Source organism: Malus sylvestris, chromosome 1 (assembly GCF_916048215.2).
Source record: "Malus sylvestris chromosome 1, drMalSylv7.2, whole genome shotgun sequence".
Classification (NCBI taxonomy): Eukaryota; Viridiplantae; Streptophyta; class Magnoliopsida; order Rosales; family Rosaceae; genus Malus; species Malus sylvestris.
Window position 1 is genome coordinate 26,022,346 of NC_062260.1, and position 17,264 is coordinate 26,039,609.

Sequence of the window (17,264 nt, forward strand, 5' to 3'; positions counted from 1 at the left end):
ATTCTTCCTAAGGGTAGAAACATATTGGATCCCAGTTAGACTTTTGATACTTACCTCCCCTGATGTCTTCCATGTGAAACACTTGGTGACCACACCTTAAAGCTCGTTCACTATTTTTCATGGCCCTGTTGGAAGATTTAGATATGGGTGTGCCACCACTTATGGAATATATCACATTCACCTGTTGTTGGTTACGGTTACCCATTGGAGGGTGAAGGAGGAATTGATCAATTTTTCCTTCACGTGCCAAAACTTCAATATGATCACGAAGGGTGATACACTTCTTGCCGTCATGGCCATTATGCTCGTGGTAGCAACAAAACGAGCCCGTGTTCTTCGTGGGCTTGTAATCCGGGTGTCTCGGTTTTGGCTTCGGTATTAGGTGTGCTATGTTGGGGTAAATGGCCACGCATATGGCATTCGAAGGTGTGTATGCCTCATACCTCGGGGTAGGGGCTGTCCTGACACGTGTTTGACCCACTGTGTTGACTGCCTGGGGTCGAAGATTAGCATGGTGATACCCTTGGTTATCGCGGTAGTGTCCCTTACTCCTTTTACTAAAATGAGACTGGTGAGGATGGAAATCTTTCCTTTTGCCCTGAGATTGATATTTCTGTTGACTTGGCAAAGTATTAAGTAAGGCAGGGGGATGCACTGCTGCCGTTTGAAAGGTCGAGGTATTCTCATTTGGTTAGATCTGGCTTCCACTCCCTACTTGTTGATAAGAGGTGGTTGTGGGGGGTTTCCCTTGATATGTTCTTGCCTCGGTGGAGGCATGGTTGTAAGCATGTGCCATCACCTCAGAATAAGTCTTCCAAGTGTTGGCATTGATCATGTACTTGAAGAAACAATCACGTAGGCCTGCCGTGAAGGCTTTGAGGGCGGTCTTGTCATCTTCCTTAACGCAGCGAGAATACTCATGGCTGAAACGACCAGCATACTCTCGTAGTGACTCGTCCGGGTTCTGGCGAATAGTGTACAAATTATTTGCAAGATGTAAGCGATCGGTCTAGAAGATGTGTTAAGAGACAAATAATTTCCTCAGTTCCTCAAATGAGTCTACTGTCTCAGGTGGAAGACGGCAATACCAGTTTAGAGCTCCGCCAGAGAGGATGAAGGGGAAGAAAAGACATCGCTCTTCGTCGGTATGCATTTGATATGCCATGGTGGACTTAAAGAGGTTAAGGTGTTCAATTGGGTCCTCCCTTCCAATATAGAGTTATAAACCAAGCTTTTGTTTTGTCTTCGCTTGAATGAGGGTGTCGAGGATCCTCTTTGTAAGAGGGCCAGGCCTAGGTTAGTTCCAATCAGGTATCTCAGCTTGTCGTTCGGCCTTCAACTTGTTTACTTCCTTAAGAAGCTGTAGGACAAGAGGGTCCTGAGTGGAGTCATGTACCACTGGAGCTTTCTTTCGTAAATCTCTATATCCTCTTGGAAGTATGATGGTTTGATCAAGAGCATGTGATTTTTCCCTGGACTCGTCGTACTGACTTCCAAGGTATGTCTGTCGGAACATCTCTGAGTCCCTTATACCTTCGTGTTTCTCTAGGACTTGTTGTCCCTTCCCTAAATTGGTAGCCGGCTTGGGACATGGAAGGGGACTGAGTCTTTTAGAGACCCTTGGGTGATTGATCTTCAAGCTTACATAGATGGGATTGTCTCGACGTTGCTTTAGGAAATCTTGACAGTCGTGAAAGGAGACTTTCGATCCTTCCACTCATTTTGTAAGGAGGTGTCTTCCTCCACTTCTCCTACTTCGGGTCGAAGCAGCTGGGTTGAGAGAAGTCTCATATTGATCAATGTTTTGATGATTAGCTCGCTTCTTATCAGGGATACCCATGTCGAAGGAAGGCAACCCTCTGTATTGGGGGGCACCCAGATGATGGTTGATATCCATAGGGGTAACGAGCTCGCGTGTTTGAGTACGCCTAGTTTTGTGTAGGGTCTCAAAGAGCTTCTCATACTGCTCCCAGATGACCTCATTCTTCATTGCTATCTTGTTGTTCTGAGCTTCTAGCTCATCGACTTTAGCTTGAAGAACAACCCTCTTTCCTTCATTCTTTCGTTGCCTCGCACCAAGTGCAAGATGGGTGTCATTCTGCGTGCTGTGGCTTTCTTCATTCCCCATGTCGAAGAGGGATGCCTGGTCAAAAGAGAGTACGAATGGTGGAAACCAGCTTAACAAAGCTGAAGAGAGTGGGAATAAGTGTCGTTCCTACAGATGGTGCCAAATGTTGATGCACAAAATCTGTGTGGACTTTGGTACAACAGAAAGTGTTAAGTTTGGGACCTTCGCTAGATTGCTCCGGTCACTAGTGTGGATAAGTGTGTAAATGGATAGACACAGGGAAGCAAACACAAGATGTACGTGGTTCACCCAGATTGGCTACGTCCACGGAGTAGAAGAGTTCACATTAATTGTGAAAGGTTTACACAAGTACATAGGTTCAAGCTCTCCTTTAGTGAGTACTAGTGAATGATTTAGTACAAATGACATTAGGAAATATTGTGAGAGAATGATCTCTATTTATATAACAGAGTTTCTAGTTTCATTCTAACATTGACACGTGTCGTGTTGTAATTGGCTTTTTGACACGTGTCGCGCTATGATTGGCTTCTGATGTCGACACGTGTCGCGCTGTGATTAGCCTCCTGGTTTGAGGGAAACTCTTATGGGTCCTTGACGGTATAATGTTAATCGGTGCTCAGTAGTTTCGGGATTGGTCAAGTATGGTACAAACACATTGCATAAGTGATATCTGGACGAGTAATGGTGAGTTATATGATTTTGCCTACTAATCGTTGATAGTAGGTTACATCATGCATGGCTTCTCCATCTATGCTGAGGTTCAGTTTACAATCAATAGAAGTGATAACAGGCTTGCAGTCAAGCATTTTTGCTTCTTGAAGAAGGTCCAATACATATTTCCGTTGATGTAGAAACAGCCCTTTTGAAGATGTTGCCATTTCGATCCCCAAAAAATACTTTAACCTCCCCAAATCTTTGATAGCGAAAGTTTGATGTAGTGAGAGTTTTAGTGCCTTAATCTCCACGGTACTATCTTCAGTGATGATAAGATCATCAATGTAGATGAGGACCACCAACTTCCCATTGGTGCCAATTCTCACAAATAATGAAGAATCAGCATTACTTCGCACGAATCCAGCATTTTCCAGAATATAACTAAGCTTGGCATACCAAGCTCTTAGTGATTGTTTCAATCCGTATATTGCCTTGTGCAATTTGAAACCATGTTGTTTTTTATACCATTATAGACTGAAGGAGGTTGCATATACACTTCTTCCTGCAACTCTCTGTGAAGGAAAACATTCTTCACGTCCATTTGGTAGAGTGACCACCCACAATTGATTGCAACTGAAAGTAAAACCCTGACTGAGTTCATCTTGGCCACCGGTGCAAATGTTTCCTTATAATCTACTTTAAAGATTTAGGTGAAACCTCGAGCAACAAGTCTAGCCTTGTGTCTCTCGATAGATCCATCAGCTTTGAATTTTGTCTTGTACATCCAACGACTTCCAACAGCCTTTTTTTCTTGGTGGTAGTTAAACTAGGCTTTAGGTGTGATTCTTTTCTAGTGCATGAAACTCTTCTGTCATGGCTTGGTTCCATTGTGGGAGAAGAGAAGTTTCTTGAAAGCTTCTTGGTTCACAGTTCTTATCAATTTCATTGAGAAATACATCATGAGATATTGAGAACTTACTAAAGCTGATACATTCAGTGATAGGATGTCGTGAGGCATACGTAACATAGTCTTGCAACCTAACTGGAGGTTTTCTGATTCGAGGAGCGTTTCTCTTAATCACCTGAGACTCTGTAGTGGACTGAGAATGATCAGAGTAGGGCTCTTCTTCACTTTCAATGGCAGTAATTTGGTCAGTTTGTACCTCTTCACAATCTGGACTCACAGTGACTGATCTTTCTTCCAACATCAGATGATTAAAGTTTTGAGGGAGTGGGAACATGTTAACTAAATCCTCCCCCTAACTTGTAAAATAGGGATAGTCTTCTTCGAATTTCACATCTCTTGAAACTGTGCACTTCTTAGTGACTGGATTGAAGCACTTGTACCCATTTTGGGTGGCCGAGTATCCCAAAAACACACACTTGGTTGCCCTAGCATCTAGTTTGTCACAGTTTAAGGTTTGGATGTTGTAAAACCCCACCTTTAAAAGTAATGTAATTTCATTTTGTTTTGGGTATTGTTTTCTTTTAAAATTGTTTTTGGTGTTAAATTGTGTGCCACGTGGGGCCCATTCCCTTTTTGGTCTCCTTCTTCCCTCACTTTCTTCTTCTCCTTCACCATGCCACACCCATAACCCATATCCTAAAATCATCATGAAATCACAATTTCAACTTCACCATCGTCTGTATCTCGTCGCTACGAACTCAACCATAGTCTTGTCATCTTGGAAGTCGAACCATGAAGCCCCGTACACGAGCTCCGACGCAGATCACCCATTTCGAGGCAAATTCCGGCAAAACCACAGCGAGTTGGCTGGCGTGCAAAGTATCAATCTCTTTGTCTCGCTAAGAACTATAACTTTCCTTTTTGTTTCGCCCAATTTCATTGAGTATTGAAGAAGTTATACTCATTTGAATCTTACCCAGTTTCTGGCGACCTCCGAGGCTTTCGAGGTATTTTCCGGTCAAACCAAGGCGAGTTAGACGTCGTGTGAGGTACCATTCTCTTCGTCGTGTCTTCGAGGGCTACGATTTCTGTTTTTGAATCACTTGATTTCGTTAAGTATTGACAAAGTTATGGCCGTTTAAAGTTTATGTAAATTCCGCCCGAATCCGGCCTTCTCTTTCAAATGGGTCCAGCGACCCACATTCCAGAAAACCCAGGCCTTTTAGGCCATTTAGAACTGGGGCTTTAGGCCCGTTAGATCCAAGCTCAACCCAAACCCTTTTTCCTTTTATTTTGTTTTAATTTTAATTGTTTAATTATAAAGGCCTTTGGGCCATGTTTAAATTAGGGCCTCCGGCCCGTTCCCTTGTTGAACCCAGAAACCCTTAGGCTAAAAGCCTTTGAGCCTTTTGAACCAGGGCTTTAAGCCATTTCCTCTTTAAGCCCTAAAACCTAGGACCCTAACCTAATAAACCCTTTTAGTTTAAAAACCCTAAACCCAATTATTTACCCTAGGCCTTTTATCAACCTAATTCCCTAACCCATTAACCTAAACCTATTAACCTATTAACCCTTTATCCTAAAGCTAAACCTAACCCAAGTCCTAACCCTAAACCCTAGTCAGCCCAAAACCTTTTATGGAGAATATTCCGTTAGGGAATATTCTATTAGGGAATATTCAGAGAATATTCTATTGACGTTTACGAAATTTATCCGGAACCCTTCTTAGGGTAATTCGACGTTCTGAATCCGTTTTCGATGTTTGTTTTCCCAAATTAAATCGTTTGAGTATAGTTTTATTAATTAGACTCTCTATGTGCTTCGGGGCAATTATAGTGGCGTTTTTGTCTTCGCTAGTTTGCGTGGCTCTTTGGCGGCTAAGTATATGTGAGTGGACCTCTTCTAAAAATGCATGTTTTAATAGTAGAAATGCATACCTGAAAAAGCATGATTTGATGATTACGTTTTATGAAACGCTTTGAGATAACATGTTTACTGAGGCTATTTTGAATTATTACTATTTTTCCTATAACTCATGTTCTTATAGAATATCCGATGGATGACGATATGATATTTAGAATATGTTTCGAACACCTCTTTATAGTATAAATGATGGATGACTTTATACTATGAAGTTGTTTTTCAATATATATATGTTCAGTGGTTTTGTACTTACCTTGTGGTCCTTTCCACTACGGGACGTAGGGATAGATTCCGGTCCATCTCGGGCGATGGTTTGGTGTTGGCATAGGGCCTGGAGTGTGTAGCCGCTGGCTATTTAGCACAGGGACGGGGAGCCGGCATGAGGCCTGAAGTGTATTTTCCTCTGACTGTCTACTCAGAGACGGGGAGCCGGTATGGGGCCTGAGGGTTATCGGACAATTCACTAGTGATTATTATATATACAAGTTATGATTTGAGACATTGCACGGCATGCTAGGTTTCAGAAAACCTATGTTTATCATGATATATATGTGTTTTCATAAAACTTGGGGGTTAGTATGTTGATAATTGTTTTACTATATATATATATATATATATATATATATATATATATCAACTTGGTCCACTTATGTCTGTTTTACGCCCCATTCAGGACTTAGAATCGAGGCATACAATCCCAGCATCAAAGCACTTGCACATTGGCATCTTCGAGTCCTCTCGGTGTAAGACCCATTCCTTGTTCATTCAATTTTTATATTATTTCTTTTAGTATTCTAGTTAGTTGTATGCTCTGAACACGTTCCTGAATACATCTTCATTAGTCTTTTATATTTATAAGTCTTATTTACTCCTTATTCTCAGCATTTGCATTCAATAAATGGCTTTCGTCACCCTTGAGTGTCAGCCAACATGCGCTTATCCTGGTATTTGGGGAATATCAGGATTGGGGCGTGTCTGATGTGAACAAAACAAACACAACCAAACACCTTGAGATGTGTCAATTCTATTTTCCTCCCCTTAAGAACTTCATAGGGAGATTTAAACCCTAGCACATGACTTGGAAGTCGATTGATGAGATAAGTGGCAGTAAGGATGGCAAACGACCAAAATTTCTTTGGAACATGCATGTGAATCATGAGACCACGAGTCTTCTCCAAAAGATCTCTATTTTTTCCTCTCGGCTACTCCATTTTGTTGAGGAGTCCCTACACAGCTGGTTTGATGTATGATACCCTGAGAACTTATGTATTGAAGCATGTTGTTGGATAGAAATTCAGTGTCATTATCTGACCTTAAAACCTTAATGTTTGATTGAAATTGTGTTTTAACATGCATGTGAAAGTCTTTGAAAATGGTTGAGACTTCACTCTTTGATTTCATAAGATATAGAAAACTTGTTCGAGAGAAATCATCAATAAATAGAACAAAGTACTTAAACCATTCCATTGATTCAGTTGCAGGTCCCCATACATCGGTGTGTACCATTTCGAAAGGTATACTTGTCCTAGACATTGAATTACCAAAAGGTAGCTTAGTAAACTTAGAAAATTGACAAGTATCACAAGTAGGATAGGGGTTAAAAAAATTTGGAAATAGTTTAGACAAGACAACTTCAGAGGGGTGAGCTAATCTTCTATGCCAAAGTTGGTTTTCATCTATGGACTTCGATTGAGCTTGAAGAGCTTGAGTGAAACAGGCATTCTTGCACAGGTAGTAAAGTCCATTTATGAATACCCATTCACCAATCATCTTCATGGTGAGAACATCCTGAAACATCACATTATTTTGTGAGAAAATAGCACGGCAGTTTAGAGTGTTGGTGATCTTTCCTATTGATGCACAAAATTAGTGGGGACTTTGGTACAACAAAAAGTGTTAAGTTTGTGACTTCGCTAGATTGTTCCGATCACTAGTGTGGGTAAGTATGTAAATGGATAGAGACAGGGAAGCAAACACAAGATGTACGTAGTTCACCCAGATTGACTATGTCCACAGAGTAGAGGAGTTCTCATTAATTGTGAAGAGTTTACACAAGTACATAGGTTCAAGCTTTCCTTTTGTGAGTACTAGTGAATGATTTAGTACAAATGACATTAGGAAATATTGTGGGAGAATGATCTCCTTTTATAGAAGAGAGTTTCTAGCTTTGTTCTAACATTGACACATGTCGTGTTGTGATTGGCTTCTGATGTTAACACGTGTCGCGCTATGATTGGCTTCTGATGTCGACACGTGTCGTGCTGTGATTGGCCTCCTGGTTGGAAGGAAACTCTTCTGGGTCCTTGACGGTATAACGTTGACTGGTTCTCGGTAGTTTCGGGATTGGTCAATTATGGTACAAACATTTCCAATTGACAAAAGTTAGAAAAGAAAGGTTGGTACATAGAGGGCAGTGGAAGGTATTTTTTGAGAGAGTAAGTTTATTTCTCCTTTTCCCAAAACTAAGACATTTTTTCCATTTGCAATAGACACATGTGAGGGACTTGATTTTTTTTTTTTTAAATGATGTAAATTTGTAACTTTGTTTGTCATATGATATGTGGTGCCTGAATCAATTATCCAACAATCAGTTTCAGTACTAGTTAATAGGGCAGTAGTGAAGGCTTTGAGTATACCCGATGCTTCTCCCTTTGGAACTTTCTCATTTCCAGCAAGGAAGCCGGCAAATTGTCCCAGCATAGCTGTGTGACTATCCTCTTCATTGCCTTGACCATGTGAGCCTCCTCCGTGTCCCTTACTTTGTAGGTAAGCTGCAAATTCATTGATCAATGACAATGGATTGGCAGTGAACTCCATGGATCCTTGTGAAGTTGTAGGAGGGTGAGCATTAGCAAGTTGTGCCTGGAAATGAGGTTTGTTGATGCACAAAATCAGCGAAGACTTTGGTACAACAGAAAGTGTTAAGTTTGTGACCTTCGCTAGGTTGCTCCGGTCACTAGTGTGGATAAGTATGTAAATGGATAGAGACAGGGAAGCAAACACAAGATGTACATGGTTCACCCAGATTGGCTACGTCCACATAGTAGAGGAGTTCTCATTAATTGTGAAGGGTTTACATAAGTACATAGGTTCAAGCTCTCATTTAATGAGTACCAGTGAATGATTTAGTACAAATGACATTAGAAAATATTGTGAGAGAATGATCTATATTTATAGAAGAGAGTTTCTAGTTTCATTTTGACATTGACACGTGTCGTGTTGTGATTAGCTTCTGATGTTGACACGTGTCGCGCTATGATTGGCTTCTGATGTTGACACGTGTCGCGCTGTAATTGGCCTCCTAGTTGTAGGGAAACTCTTCTGGGTCCTTGAAGGTATAATGTTAACCGGTGCTCAATAGTTTCGGGATTGGTCAAGTATGGTACAAACAAGGTTGAAATTGTTGTGAGGACCTTGGTATCATCTTTCCATCTTTGCTGAACTTAGGCTTAAGTTCAGGATGAAGTTCCCAACACTTGTCTTCCACATGACCAACACCATTGCAATATTTGCATTTTAGATGTGGGAGATATACATCCAACTCATTCCACATGCTTTGAGGCTCCCAAGGTGTTGAACAAATGTCTTCCTTTCTTGTTGAGCACTGACAATGTCCTTCTTTAATTGGAAGACCCGCGCATAGTTGTTTTGATTTCCATACATATCCTGCAAAGCTTTCCAAAGATCATGTGCGGAATTAGAGTAGCTAAAAATTTCAGCAACATGTTTCTCCATGGTGTTGAGCAAGGACATGACAAGTTAATCTTTGCAGTGCCATGCATCGTATGTAGAGGAAGAACGGTTTGGGGCTTCCACGCTTCCATTTACAAACCCTAACTTCCCTTTGCCTCCAAGAGCTATTGAAACAGCTCGGGACCAAGGAAGATAATTGAATTCGTTTAAGAGAACTGAACATAAACGTTGATTGGTGTTAACCTCAACGTCTGAGAAGTTTGGAGAGAAACTGTGCTGGGTTTCCTCATCATGGTTCACAGAACTTTCTTCATCCATGACTTAGACTTTGAAAGAAAAAAAATTCGCAGCAACAAGAATGGCAGAGACAGGTTACAAAAGAACCTGCTCTGATACCATATAGAAATTATGGCTTTAATTTGTGATATATATCATAAGTTCAATGTACAATGGTTCAGGTATATATGAGGAAGGAATGGAGACAGAAAGAAAGAAGAAAGAAAGGTGAAATGGTTGTTGCAAGTAGCCGACAAAGACAAAGAAAAAAGCAAAGCTAACTAGCCTAGTCTAAGCTTTACAACAACAACTTTCATCAATCAATCATCTCTCTTAAATCAAGGAAAAGAAAGTAGTCTAGTCTAAGCCTTACAACAACAACTTTCACCAATCAATCATCTCTCTTAAATCAAGGAAAAGACTAACCCTAGAGAACATGGTAGCTGACTCTAAAGGTCGAAATATACTCAACACTTTCAACACTAATTTAACATTTAATGTAACAAAATTTATCGACATACAAAAAAAAAAAGTAAGGTACAAGATGTAAAGGTGAGGGCCCACAAAAGCAAGCGTTGGGGGTAGCGGAGTGGATCCCACGATTTCAAAATTATGGACCGGAGGAACATTTCTCGCAGACTTGGGCGCTAAAAAAAGCCATCGTCGTTTTTCCTCTTCTGGCTGAGTTTGCCTTCTTAAACCAACCCGAAATTCTCGCCCCAAACAAATATTCAAACCTTTCCGTTTCTTCCCTTCACAAATTTCCAATTAGGGTTTAACATTAACCTTGATCAGAACTTCTACGTACATATATATACATATCTACGATACAAAGACACGGACACGAATACGGGAATACGACACGAGGATATGTCAAATTTCTAAAAATAAGGACACGATACATTTGGGATACGGTATATATCTAAAACATTATAAAATAATCATTCAAATTTACACAAAATACAATAATATATTATAATATACAGAAAAGCAACTTCATCAGACACAGAAAATCAACTTCATCAGATTCGAATGGATTATGGGGGAGTGGAATGGGTATTATAATATATTATTATGGGTAGTAGTATGTATATAATATTAGTTTCAAGAAAAGCAAAAGACTTTTTATAATCAGATTAATTTTTACTTTTAGTTTCAGACTTTCACTTTCACTTTCTTTCAGAGATCAGGTTTCATTGTTTCAGAGATGGGTCTTGTGATGTTCTCGGGGAATTAGAGATGGGTTTTAGTTTCAGTTTCAGAGATGGGTTTCGATTTCACAGTTTCAATATTAACAAAGTGAAAACGAAAGTTCACCAATCACCACTCACCAGGAATTGCAGACAGAGACGAAGGAGACGATGGAGCAGTTGTAGACGGAGAAGATGGAGACGACGGCGCAGTTGTAGATGGCGACGACGGAACGGTTGCAGATGACGGTCTGATTCGTGAAAGTCTCCCAACCCAAGCATCTGAGGTTCTAGATGTAAATTCGAATTTTTTTTTCTTCTGATTATCCTTCAATTTGAGAGTGATTTCAGTTAGCTAACTTCGATCAATCACGATTCTGTGCGGATTTATTGTGATTATTTTTTATTTTTCTTCTGATTATCCTCCTATTTTAGTTTCGAACGTATCCGAAAAGTAGGATACTTGTATCTGGACAATACGATACGTGTATCTTCTCAGTCCTAAACTTATGCCTTCACTCCATACGTATCGGACGCGTATCCACGAGTATCCTCCGCGTATCCGTATCCTTAGAATGTCCGATACGGGATACGGGGGCTTTCTCCCGTGTCCATGCATCGTAGATACATACTAGTAAAAATGCCCGTGCATTGCTGCGGAACTCGAATGCAACCACATGAATAAGACATTTCCAATCACAATTGACAACCCAAGAGCTCTGTAAATCAAATATATAGGAAAAGATCAATAAAAAGTGAATTACAGTTTCTAAAATCAGAAAGTAACATTTATTTGAAAAGATTTAGACTCATTTTGGATATAGATAAACAATGGCATGTTAAAAACCAAAATGATAAAGCATTTGACATTCAACATTTACGTAAAAAAAAAATATACATGTTATCCATCAATGTTTTGGTAACAAAATCCCAAATTACTCTCCATATTGCAGAAACCATTGAAGCAAAACAGGACAAATTCACTGCAAAAATCCCATTTTTTCCTACTTTTGAATGAATCAAGTATGTCATTTTAAGACTTTGTATAAAAGATTATATAAACCAACTAAAAAAAATCCCATTTTTTCCTTCTTTTGAATGAATCAAGCATGCCATTTCAAAACCAATGTAACTTTTGTTCTCAAAACAAATTCACAGAACACACATACTGAGACACCAACTCAAATTGCAATTTCAAAACAAAAGTAACTTTTGTTCTTAAAACCAAGAACCACATAGAGCTCGAAAATCTAAATGAAGGAAAGCCTACCTTCTGAAGGTGTAATTCTTCACTTGGTATTGCACCCTCCCTAATCATCTGCACATGGCACACCGCAATGCTTCCTGCACTTCAAGACTGCAGTTAAGAAATCATCCTGCCTAATCTATATTGTACTGATTGCTAAACTTACGATTCACATGCCTACAATCCAAAAATCGAAATACAACCATGAATCACAAAACCACCAAATATGGATTGAAATTTCAGAATGTTTGAATGTCATAAATAAATTAATAATTCTTATCTAAATACAACCAAAAATAAACATATGTTCCCGTAAAAATACCCAAATCAATGCAAACAAAATCTGATGGGGTTTCCATTGTCAAGTACCAAAACCAACAATTAATGATATCAAGAGTCTTAAAATCATGTAATATATAAAATTACAACAATGAATCAAGCGACTCACAGACACAAAAATTACTTATAAAATAATTTTGAAAGTGAATAAAAGGCTATTGCTAACCTTTCATTCTAAGTTTGGGGGTGGAGGATCCAGGCAGCACAGAGGCACTTTTGTTCAAGCCCAAATCACAGAATCCAACATGCAAGCATTCTGTTCAACATTCACCAATTTGTACATGACAACAAACAGAGCACATCCATGAGCATATTAGACAAATTCAAGATCTAGGGATCAGTGAATGAGATCACAGACTTCATTCACGGATGCAAAGACTCAAAAATTCATCTAATCCAAGTCAATATTAGTGCAGAACCAGGGCTCATACCTTTTCCTTTTGTATCTGTAGGCCTCGGCTTCTCGGCCGCTATTTGTTTTCCATTGGATCTCATATTGGTCTCACTATTGTTATATCCGCTTCTGTTCATCCTTGTCAATCGAGATATGCACCACTGAAAACCCACAAAGACATTAGACATGGAACCGTCTGCATATCTTCTGAAAATGAGAATGACAGGATAGGGGGATTTTTTTTTCAGCGTTTTACCTCTGTGGGTGTCGGAGACCTGCGATTTGATTCCTGCGGGCTCCAGAACGAAGATGAAATGAAAGGACGCTGGGTTAGAAAAGAAAGGAAGACTGATTTGTAGAGCTTCTGTATAGCAAATTGACTTGTTTTAGTTTGATCATCTATATCATCTAACAAAAATCTTATTTATACTGAAATTCTAGCGATCAAGCAAAGAAGTTTGTATTTGAATAACCAATTATATTTACACATTATATTCCTCTCTTTGCTTCGGCGCTTTGCAAACAATCCAACATTTTTTTTTCTCTTGGTACAACCATTTTTTGAATCATTTATGTGTCCATGCATTAAGCAATATCTTGGTATAATTGAGAAAGAAAAAAGGATAAAACTGAAAATCAGAAAATTAGAAAGAAAAAAAAATACATGCAAAGATTTAACCGTAAGAAACCCCAACATTCCCAGCATTCGAATGATTAGAAAAATCGAATTTGATAACATTGTACCTTTATTTTATTTTTTTACGGTAAAAGGGAATTCATTTCATAACAAACCAAAACATAGAAGTTATAGCAGGTGAATAAGGCTTCTAAAAGGATAAGGAGAATCATCACTTGGCAACTGCTTCCCAATCATCTTTTGGAAAAGAAATAGTTGTCATTGAAATCATCAAACCCTTTCATAGCATCAAATTGTACAGAAATATAAATATTAAAAACCAGAACTCAAACTTAAAAGCCCAAGTTAAAATTAGTAAATAAATTTAAAAAATACCTACATGCTCTGGGATTAATCTAAAGAAAATACAATTTCCAATGTCCAAAAATATAAATATCTAAACCAGAACCCAAACTTATTGTGATTGTGTGTGCGCATATGGGTTAACTTAATTCGAGAGAGAGTACGATAAAAAATAAACAATCATTAGAATAAAAACTCAGCATATTATAAAAGTTACTAACCCAGAAAGTCGTTAGATCCAGGGTCCAACTCCTTGTCCTGTAATTCCAGCATATAAACAACAAAATATAAAATCAGAAACCCCCGGTTGACTGAATGAAAATAGAAGAGCAACATCCTTGTCATGTTAAAGGATGTGTTAAACGGATATCTTTCCAGGACATGATCACATGCAAAATATAAAATACAAGATATAGTGTTAAATAGAAGAGCAACATCCATAGTCTTCTTCCTGTCATTATGTTTACTAACTCATACCATGTAAAATAACTAATCGCTTAAGATATGACTTCAAAAAAAATCGCACGCCTACTTAAACACATAAAGCATCAAACTTTACTCAATCTGAAATTTATATTGTATACGCTTGCTTATTACTGATTAACCATTGAAAGAAAAGCTTTGAGTTAAGCAAATGCCATTGACTTCTTCCACTTCCTTAAAACAACCAAAAACCCATGTCGATATGGATTTGGGAAAAAAGAAATTTCAAAATCTAACCATCAAAATTTTTTACTTCCTATGTTCTTGGGGATCATCAGAATTTTTCTTGTCCTGAATTTGTTTTCTAATTTGATTTTTAATTTAGTTGTGAACCTCATAATCTAATCATGTCTCATGATTACGTGAATATTAATAAATTTAGTCGTCTTGGCTCTCTGCAAATTCCAACTCCAAATCCTTTCTGACCCTTTTTCCCAAAAGCTCTCTCACCGATTTGAAAACATTCACATAATCATGAGACATCATTCCAACTCATTTCATAAACCCAAAAGAAAATCTAAAATGAAACTATGATTTCGACCACAAAGAAGTTGGAATTCTCTAGTGTCACCACCCTGTCTTCACTGCCCAAAAATTGGAAGAATCCAATCTTGGACCCATATTCCCACACTAAATAGCAAAAAATATTCTAAAGTTTTAAGGAATTGGGAACCAAAATTTCATATTTAACCAAAACAAAGAAAAATATCTAAAACCCAGATTTGAAAACATAGAAATAAACATATATGCCACTGGCCATTTCAATGGCTTCTGGTTCTATAAGGTTATTTATTTGACTGATGCAGGGTATACGAAACCAAGCGTAAAATAAATGCAACATGTTCAGAAAATAACCTAGATGGAAACCCAAAAAATCAGAAGAAAGAATACCAAAAAAATACCAATTTGTGATCGGCTAATTGTTTAACTCAAGCATCTGATTCCTCTGTGTTTAAGGTGAGTGCTTTTGTATATCAAAATTAAATTTCAATCCAAACTCAAATTCCAAAACAATCAGAGCATACAAACTTAATAACCCAAAAAGTTAATGAAACCAAACCTATTTCATTTCCAATATAATCCAGAACACCAAATTAGCTTACCTTCGGTCAAGCGGGTTTTGGAAAACGTTGCGGAGACTGGTGGTGCAGGAAGATTCACACGTTTGTTGTGGTGCCCTTCGTGCATATATAATCCATGTTTCCCTCTTTTTTCATCTGGTCTATCAGATAAATGTGAGCACTAAATGAGTACATTTAAACCAAAAAGTGTTGACAAAGGCATAATTGGAGAAAGAAAAGGTCTTTTTTATCAATAAAAATCAAAAAATGCTTCATAATTGGACATAGAAATGAGTCTCTCTGAACCCTCAGTTGAGAACTTTGTTATCTCACTATTATATCATCTGTAAGCTATTCTGTTATGCGAATCGTGTTTCCGGTGTCTTCTAAGTTTAAAAAAACTCTGTGAAAGTGTACGACAATTTGTGGCTGTCTTTATTTCAATGTCTATAAAGATATCATGTTTTTACCTAGATTTCACATGTAAATTATTTACTGTTAAGGGTATAACAAATAAATATGAAATTTTTTTATGGTGATGCACTCGTAATGTTTGTGCAGCTTCGTGAGTTCGGAATGCATCACCACCCTCCCCCATATGACCCACTGCCAAACCCACCCAAACACCATCTTGGTAACCTAGCCTTGATGCTCCCAATCCCCCCTCTGCTAACCCCCTCGCCCCTCTCCGGATTTCCCGGTCCTGTTGAGCCACCCCTGACAGAGGCATTCTCAGCAAGTAAAAAAACAGAGGCATTTCCAAACAAAAGATACAATATACAGTAAAAGGAAAATAACAATTGATGAGAGAATAAAAAAATTGTAAACCTCAGTACCAACATAGAATGCATACGAATAAAGCATAATCATTTACAACTTAGAACAAAACTAACTTATGCAACACCACCTAAAACACAAAAAAAAAAGGAAACAACATTCTCCAAATACAAAATCCTCAAAGGATACTAAATTATTTACCTTGTAGGGCTTCGAAGTCTATACTATGGAAATCAACCCCTCAGGCTCATTTGATTAGCGTGATGAAGACTGACCAAACTAACAGTTGTTGCACCATATATTTCATTTACTTCAACTTGGATCATTTTTTTATGCAAGATTCTTTGCTTAATTTAAATATATAATCAAACATCCCTCCCTACTTAAAAGCTTGTGGTGCCAACTATTTCATTTAACTGAAAATTATATGTTTGAATACTCACAACCTGCTTGCTTGATAGCCATTTTTTCTATCTCAGTGTTTTTCAAAATCACTGATAATCATTTTGGTCCCAATTCTAAAACAGAAAAATGGCAAGAAAAGGGTTTTTTGCAAAAGCATAAGTACATACCAATTCGGTAGTGAATCCTCATGATTCCTCCTGGGACCTTGATGAGATTATTGTTGGTGATCTGAAGATAGAAAGCTTCAATTAGGGTGGCTTGTTTTCTGAGTGCACAGAGAGACAAAAGGGGGAAACAGGGTTCCTAGCATAACACAAAACATATTATTGTATACAATGGAATAGCTACCGCTAAATAAGAGCAACGCTTTAGAAGTAAAAAGTTGAAATTGTTTACCTTGAGCACAGAGGGCTTTCTATGCTGCAAAGAAGGCCTAAAAAACGAAAAACCAGAGTCTCCTGAAACTGAAAACAAAACCAAATTAAATACACATGTATGATCAAAACCCCTAGAATTACAAAAAGTAAATTTGAATAGAAAACCCTCTTATTTTTCATCTTCATCTGTGCCAATCAAAACTGATTCTTGACAAAATGTGTGTGTGTGTGTGTGTGTAAAATATGCATTTTTGAAACATGCATAGAAATTTTGCATGTTTGATTTCTGAAATTTGTGGCGACTTGGAACAAATTAAGTAATGGAATTATAATCATGTACATTATTTTTTTTTTCAATTCATGCTTCAGTGCAGTTGGAACTCCGCCTATGTAAGTTTATCTTACATTGCCGGTCCCAAGCCTGGATAAAGGAGGAGGGGGAGGGCGTCAGGTAGTCGACAGCCGGCACTC

The 17,264-nt window shown here is 38.3% G+C and overlaps 1 protein-coding gene and 1 long non-coding RNA gene across 7 annotated transcripts in view; one reads left to right on the plus strand and one right to left on the minus strand.

The window, feature by feature from the left end:
- Positions 1–17,264, plus strand: part of LOC126627312 (disease resistance protein RPM1-like) — a 111,978-nt gene that overhangs the window by 59,694 nt on the left and 35,020 nt on the right. The window lies entirely within an intron of this gene.
- Positions 11,361–17,044, minus strand: LOC126627589 (uncharacterized). 6 transcript variants are annotated; one of them, XR_007625085.1, is made up of 8 exons: positions 16,813–17,044; positions 16,584–16,644; positions 15,277–15,395; positions 13,912–13,948; positions 12,968–13,000; positions 12,749–12,872; positions 12,003–12,076; positions 11,361–11,451 (listed from the first exon to the last, which is right to left on the minus strand). It is a non-coding gene; the product is annotated as an uncharacterized LOC126627589 (long non-coding RNA). The 6 variants fall into 6 exon arrangements; XR_007625083.1 differs by having other exon boundaries at positions 12,003–12,089; XR_007625084.1 differs by lacking the exons at positions 12,749–12,872; positions 12,968–13,000 and adding an exon at positions 12,484–12,573.